We start from the raw sequence: 8,133 nt of genomic DNA, 5'->3' as shown, positions 1-8,133 counted from the left end.
AATTTTGGGGAGGCTGGTGATGATATAGGCTGAATGATGTTGTCTCTCCCAGGTGGCATGCAGGTTTCTGCCTGATGCTGGTTCATGTCTAGAGGCTCCATCTGTGAGCTCAGGCCTACACAGGGGCCTTGGTCTCTAATCTGCTCAGTCTCACAGTTGCAGGCCTGGCACTGAGCTCCAAGACAAAGACCTGAACTAGCTTTCATGACCTGCTCTTCTGTGGAGGTAGGCTGCTCCTCCCTAAGCTGCCCACTCTTGGGGGAAGGGTGATGGAGAAGTTCTGTGTCCTGGCAAACACAGCAAGCTCACTCAGCTAGTATTGGAGGTTGTGGGACTGTGCATTTTCATAGGTGGTGGTTTTTTTTTTTTTTAATGTACTGGGGATTAAATTCTTAACCACTGAGCCAATCTCCAGCCTTTTTAAAAATTCTTTTTTTTTTTAGTTGTAGATGGACACAATATCTTTATTTATTTTTATGTGGTGCTGAGATTCAAGCCCAGTGCCTCACGCATGCAAGGCAACTGATCTACCACTGAGCTACAACCCCAGTCTGCATCCGTTTTTATTTTATTTTATTTTTTATTTAGAGACAGAGTCTTGGCTGAGTTGCTGAGGATGCTTTGAACTCTCAAGCCTCCTGCCTCAGCCTTTTCCGAATTGCTGGGAAGGGTTTACAGGCTGTGCCACCTGCCAGCATTTCAGCTGGTTTCACCCAGGCCTGGTAAAGGGTTTGAAATCTAAGGCCTAGACTTGTTTCTTTCTCCCTTGCCTAGGTGGAAAGTGTCTCTCCATGCTGAGCTGCTTAGAGATGGAGGAGGATGGCAACTCTTTTTGTATCCTCTTCAAACATCTTTTCTTTTTGTTCTACTAACATCAGACACTGTGGTCTCTCAATTGGTTTCCTTAACATCCCCTGCCTTCCTACTTGGGAAGGACCCCAGGCTAGGCAAATGCTCCACTACTGAGCTAAATCCCCAGCCCTTTTTGGAAATTATTTATTTATTTAGGTACTGAGGACTTAACTCAGGGACACTCGAACAATGAGCCACATCCCCAGGCCTATTTTTGAATTTTACTTAGAGACAGGGTCTCATTGAGTTGCTTAGGGCCTTGCCCTTGCTGAGGCTGGCTTTGAACTCGTGATCCTCCTGCCTAAGCCTCCTGAGCTGCTGGGATTACAGGTGTGCGCCAGGTTGGAATTTTTTATCTTAAGACAAGGTGTTACTAAGTTGCCCAGACTGGTTTTGACCTTCTGGCCTCAGCCTACCAGGGGTGCATTGGTTTCCTCAGTTCTTGCAAAGGTAGCTGAGAGCGCGCATAGCTCTTCAACTTGGTATCACAGCCAGAGGACAGTCGCCATCATGCTCTGCTTTTCCAAACGACCTGATTATTCTTTCTTTACCCTCAGCCCCAGCAAAACCCATCATTTTCCGACAGCACCCAAGCAGGCCTCAATCCTGCTGGGATGTACCACCCCAAATCCCAGTCCCCGGGGCCCGCCCCTTGCTTGGTGTGCCCCGCCTCCCGCATGCAGAAACCGGAAGCGGAAGTAGGCCTCTACCCGTGTGCCTTGGGGTCTCCCGGTCAGGTGGTTCCTCACGGGCGCTTCTCCTTTACAAGGGGTTCCCTCAGTCGGTTCCCAGCCGTCCTGGGGCGCATCCCCTGCTCCTAGCCCGGGCTTCCCTCAGCCGGGTGGCCCCAGACCCAGGTGGGCTCCTCCCGCCCCTAGCTCCCTGGTGACCGTGTAGGGGACTGGGGGCTCCGCAGATGGCTGGCGCCTTTCCCGTAGGCGGGAGCTGGAGAGTCCTGAGGCGTTTCCGGTCTCCACCTGCGGCCTCTCTGCAGAGAGCGGAAGCCGGGCTGGCGTCGCCCAGGCTCCTATGTTGAAATAGGTTTGTCACTGTGTCGTGAACTGGGGGATGGACCAGACAATCTTTTTACTATTAACGATGTGAATTTTACTAACCAGTGGTTAACTGTCCTTGTGTGTTTTGTGGTGCTGGAGACCGAGCCCAGGGCCTCACCCATGCTCAGGGATGTTCTCCCCCTGCGCTAGGTCCCCAGCGTTTTTTTTTTTTTTTTTTTTTTTTTTTTTTTTTTTTACTTATTTTTAAAGTTTGAGACTGGGTTCTCGGTGGCCAGGCTGGCCTGCAATTTGTTTTTTTTTTTTTTTTTAAAGAGAGAGAGAGGAAAGAGAGAGAGAGAATTTTTAATATTTTTTAGTTCTCGGCAGACACAACATCTTCGTTTGTATGTGGTGCTGAGGATCGAACCCGGGCCGCACGCATGCCAGGCGAGTGCGCTACTGCTTGAGCCACATCCCCAGCCCCTGGCCTGCAATTTGTGATCTTCCTGCTTCAGCCTTCCGAATAGCTGGGTTTAGAGGTGTGCAGCACTGTGCTTGGCACTTCAGGAATTTTCTATTTGTTGCTTTATTTCCCATTGTTAGCAAAAAAGACTAGGCCAGATGCAAACTTCATGATCATTTCAGTATTTTTTTTAAATTTAAAATATGTTTTTAGTTGTAGATGAACACACAGTGTCTTTATTTATTTTTTTTGTGGTGCTGAGGATTGAACCCTGTGCCTCACACATGGCGAGGCAAGCACTTGACCACTGAGCGCCGTCCCGGCTCTCATCAGCTTTTTATTCAGGAATGGTATTATACCTCCAGTGGACTCTCTGTCCTGGTGGAAATGAGCCACTGGCCAAAGGAGCTGGGCTTAAATAGGTTACACTGAGAGGTGATTTAGTGGGCATGTCAGTTTGGGCACTCAGGAATTTGAGTTTTGGGGTTGTGGGTTCTGTGGCCAGCACCTGGAGAGGATTCATCTTGAAAGAGATTAAAAGCTTCCCAGAGATTATCATTTTAGGTTTGATGAAACACTTTCTCAGCACCTGTGGCCAGTATCTGAAAAGGATTTATCTTTCAAGAGATGAAGGCTATCAATGTATGGCTTTCTTTTTCACTCCCTTTTCCCAGGCTGCACTATCTTGGGGTTTTTGTTTTTCCATAACTAACACTCAGGACTGCATGTGGTAGGGTGAGCACAAATATTACCTAAGTAAAATGATATTAAAGAGTAGTTGGTGTGGGTTTTAAGAAAAATATTCTTTTTTTTTTAAAGAGAGAGTGAGAGAGGAGAGAGAGAGAGAAATTTTTAATATTTATTTTTTAGTTCTTGGCAGACACAACATCTTTGTTGGTATGTGGTGCTGAGGATCTAACCGGGGTTGCACGCATGCCAGTCGAGTGCGCTACCGCTTGAGCCACATCCCCAGCCCAAGAAAAATATTCTTGCCCAAGGCCAATGGCTTGGAAGAGGAGCATAGAGATAGCATATTTGAATAAAGTCTTTACTTTGACAGTATAGTGCCCAACAGTGTTCTAGGTTAAATTCTGATAATAGGGAAAAAAGAACTCTAATAACAACTAAATTGCAAGGCATGTCTCCAGTAATGTACTCAGGCATTTAGGCTTTGAAGACAAGTAGACTTGTCATACTCTGGCTTAGCAGTTTGTAATAGTAATCCTCCTGCCTCAGCCTCCCAAGTAACTGGGTTTATAGGTGTGTACCACTGTGTCTGGCTTTCTAGCTGTTTTATGTATTTATTTAAAAGGAATATATGGCGTTCAGTTGAACGTGAACGTGATTGCAAAGGTCTCCCAGAAAAGAGGTTCCAGATTTACATACTTGGCTTCACAGATTAGAATTCATTCATCCATCCATTAACAGTTTTCATTCATCAGATATTCAAAGGTTCCTATGTTCTAGGCAGCGAGGAATAAAAAATTCTGGTTCTTGCTATCACAATGTGGATGTGTAACCGATGTGATTCTGCAATCTATTTGGGGTAAAAATGGGAGTTCATAACCCACTTGAATCGAATGTATGAAATATGATATGTCAAGAGCTTTGTAATGTTTTGAACAACCAATAAAAAAAAACTTATTATTTTGTGGACATAGAGCAGGTTGTTAGTGTCCCCGAGACTCAGCTTTATCATCTGAGTTGAATTCCAGTTGACACAACTGCTTTGAGTATGGATTAAAAAGATAATGGGTGATGTGTAATAAATATGTGATCAAGGTATAAAATAGAGACAAATGTAAGTGAGATAGTTATTATTAATAATAAGTGTTATCATATCATTTAACTAAAATGTCTTGCAATCTGAAGTTATTGCATTCCAATTTCTATAATGTTGCTCTTAATTTGGTCTTTAAATAAGTATATGCTGTGTATTTGCAGAGAAATGATTAATTCTCTTGAATTTCTGATTTCCCAGAGACTATACCATTTGTGGCACCGTGGACAACAAAAATTAAAATGTGTGTTGAACATCAAATAGGCCATTGCATTGTACACAAATCCTGAACATAATTGGCATGGATGCAACATATGTGGTGCATTTCTGAGTGTACTTTCCTCCTATTCAGGAATATGCCATGGAATAAGGGGCAAGATTGAACGTGACTATGCCTGTGTCATGGACACAAATCTCTTGTACTTTCACTTAACATCTACAGCATTCAATTATTCCAACTGTGCCAGAGATTTTTCATAAGCACTAAAAAATCAAAGGAGATACAAAGAGAAGGGATAGGAAAACCTTGTTGCTTGGGATGAGACACATTGTCGACTTTCAATATCATTCTAAGTTTCCAGTGTCCCTTGAAATTATATTTATCAGTAGACTTACTATTTCCTTAGTGATTAAATTCTACATTCTTATAAAAAATAATGTCAAAATATTTATTTCGCTCTAAACATTGCTTATGTGCCACATATTGTGTGTTGATGAGGAAGACACTAAAGAACAGCTGACCAGAGAGGTGGATGACAGAGTACAGACTTCAGAACTCAATATTGGACAGTTGGAGACCAGAAAGACTTGGAGTTTGATTATCAGAGTCGGAAACAAGGACAGAATTCCTTGATCCTAAACCTTGACTAATGGTGGGGTCACAGGGGAGGAGTAACACAGAAAGAGAGGAAAAGCACATGGCTTACCTCCTTTACAGCAAGTATAAAGAAAAGCAGACCAAGTTAAAATAGGACAAGAACAACAAAGACAGTGCAGGAGATCAAGCAGTTTAACCCACGTGGTGGACTGAAGCTGCACCAGGCATGGCATCCATAACCAGCCAGGTTCCCTAGGAGAAATTAAATTAACACAGCTTCTCCCCACCTTCAGATAGCAACAGATGAGACCAAAGGGCATATTTCTGAATGGGTTGTCTCAGTCATCCATCTAGAGGGATCTTGTGGGGGATGACTGTTAGCTGAAAGTTACTGAACCCCACTCCCTCTCTCTGTAGATAAGAGGGTTGGGATGGAGCTGATTCCCAGGGAGTGCCAGCCCTAACCCAGATGCTCCACACAGCCTCCACATGAGCTCAGGTAAAGATGGGCCAAATGACATGCTATCCTCATTATGGTGACAGCTAAAACCCCAGTGAGTGGCACTATTTATAATAGAGGCCATGGACTGTTTACAAAAAGTCTCAACCTATAGGCAACTGCCAGGTGTTTCAACTGCATCACCCTGAGTCAGTGCCAGTGGAGGGAGCAGGTGTCAATGATTAACAACCATGGGTAGTAAGATCTCAGATGAAGGCTGGCTACCCACTGTCTATCCCAGTCACAGGGACAGTACTTCAGTCATCTCTATCAGCCTCATTGGAGGATTCTGTGCTGCAGACAGCCTTCACCCACAGGCCCCACAGGTGCAGGTGGCCACCAAGTGCTTTGATACGACTGCTCCAAAAAGTCCCAGCAGAGGGCAGCAGGCACCAGCGATTCACTGCCATGGGCACCAGGAACTCAGATGCAGGTGGGTCAACTAACTCTATACCTGAGTCAAAGATATGGTACCCTAGGGATCCACATCAGCCAAGGAGAAGGCTTCTGCACCACAGACCAAGCACAGACAGCCCCAGATAACTGGTCTCACACTTTCAGACAGCCATCTGCCTCTATGATTCTTTAAAGAAACTCCTTTGGAGGTGAGTAGGTGCACAGTGTCTCATAGCAATCAATGTGACAGCCTTGAGCACTGCACTGGATCCAGTAAAAACAGCCAGCAGACACAGCACAGCCTCCTTCAAGCATGCAGGCTCATGCCTGCTTTCTTGAAAGGCTAATGAACAAGAACTGGCTGGTGATATATATATATATAGCAACCAGGGAAGTAGCTCTTGTGCCCCAGCACCTCTATCAGGATTCAAAGCTGAAGAGTGGTGGACGTTTTCTAAAGGTCCCAAATCCTGGTGAAATCCAAATGAGGAAAACTCAAAAAGAAATTTCTCCACTTTGGCCTGGATTATTATAATTAGCTCTGAAGTCAAATTTGACCTTGCATATGTTATTCTTCATTCTGGATTGATAAACGTCCTAGTATTTGACATTGTGTCCTTAACCCATTTGATTGTATTTCTTCTAATGTTTTATCTGTATTTAAAGTATTAACTGTATTTAAAATTTTAACTGGAATCACTCTATCTTCATTTTCTTGGAGTACTTTATTTATACTTTTTCTTCTTAGTTTCTCTTTTCCTCTCCTAAATTACTTGCAGCTGCCTCAAATCCATTCTCCATCCATCATATTCTTCTTTTTACCTTGGTGTGTATTATTCTTCCCTATCTTTCTTTTTTTGCCCCTTTTCAACCCCTATGAAATGTATATAGTAATTGTACTGTATTTAATAGCTTATTTATCAATCTATTCCAGAGCGTTACAATAATTGTATATCTGGATTAGAGGAAGTATGCAGACTATTTTCAGTAAGATTTTGTTTTCCCTAAGGTTGATCAGCACATGACTTTGAACTTAAAGTAAGTAGGGTTTAGTGCCTTCCCTGAAAGTGGTGCTGATACTGGGAGGAGCAGAGGAAACTTGTTGAATAAAGTACCAATACCTGGATATTCACCAAGTCCAGGGCACATTATACAAAGAAGCTCATGAAGTGTGAGCTTCTTTGTATAATCATATATGGATTATCCAGGCATGCCTCCACCCCTAAACACATTTTAAAAATTAATGAATTATATAAAATTGAGGTTCATTTTAATGTACATACATGGAATATTTGCTCCATTTCTGTCATCGGTACCTCCCTTTTGCCTTTCTGTCTCCCTCCCCCATTCCTCTCCTCACTACTGTACTGGTTTTGTGTTTATTTATTCATACTTTTAAAAAAATTAGTACTTTACAAATGTACATTAAGTTGGAATTCACTGTGGTATATTCATATATGTACATAGCCTAATTTTGTTAATTTCATTCCCTCCTCTTTTTTAATTTTGGTCTAGCTTGTGCATATGAGAAAACATTTGACCCTTAATTTTCTGGGTCTGGTTTATTTCACTTAGCATGTTCTCCAGTTCATTCATTTACCAGTAAATACCATAATTTCATTCTTCTTTATGGCTCTGTGTAACTCAAGATGTAAATCAATTGCTTTTCTATGTGCCAATAATGAATCTGCTGAGAAAAAATACCAGCAAAATTGTTCCATTAACAATAATATCAAGGAAAAACCATTTGGAAATAAGTCCAGGGAGGTAAGAGATCTCCACAATGAAAATTTTAGAATACCGAAGAAAGAAATTGAAGATCTTAGAAGCTGGAAAGAACTTCCATGTTCTTGGAGAGACAGAATTAATATTGTCAAAGTGGCCATACTAATAAAAGTGCTATACAGATTCTTTGCATTGCAATCCCCAATATCAATAACATTTTTCACAGAACTAAAAAAAACATTTGTAAAATTCATTTGGAAGAATAGGAGACCCAGAACAACTAAAGCAATCTGGAGAAAAAGATTGATGTTGGGGGCATCACAATACTGAACTTCAAATTATACTATGGAGCTATAGTAACAAAACCACCATGGCATCAACACTAAGGCATACATGAAGACCAACGGAATAGAATAGAAGACACACAGAGACAAACCCACATAAGTTCCTGATACTTGACAATTGTGCCTCTGATAATTCTGTAACAAATGGTACAGGGAAAGTTGGATATACATATGCAGAAGAATGGAACTAGATCCCTGTCTTTCACCCTGCACAAAAGCAAACTCACAAAAGTTAGTGAAAGACCTAGGAATTAGACCAAAA

This window comes from Ictidomys tridecemlineatus, chromosome 2, assembly GCF_052094955.1.
Source record: "Ictidomys tridecemlineatus isolate mIctTri1 chromosome 2, mIctTri1.hap1, whole genome shotgun sequence".
NCBI lineage: Eukaryota > Metazoa > Chordata > Mammalia > Rodentia > Sciuridae > Ictidomys > Ictidomys tridecemlineatus.
This window is presented reverse-complemented; position numbering follows the sequence as displayed.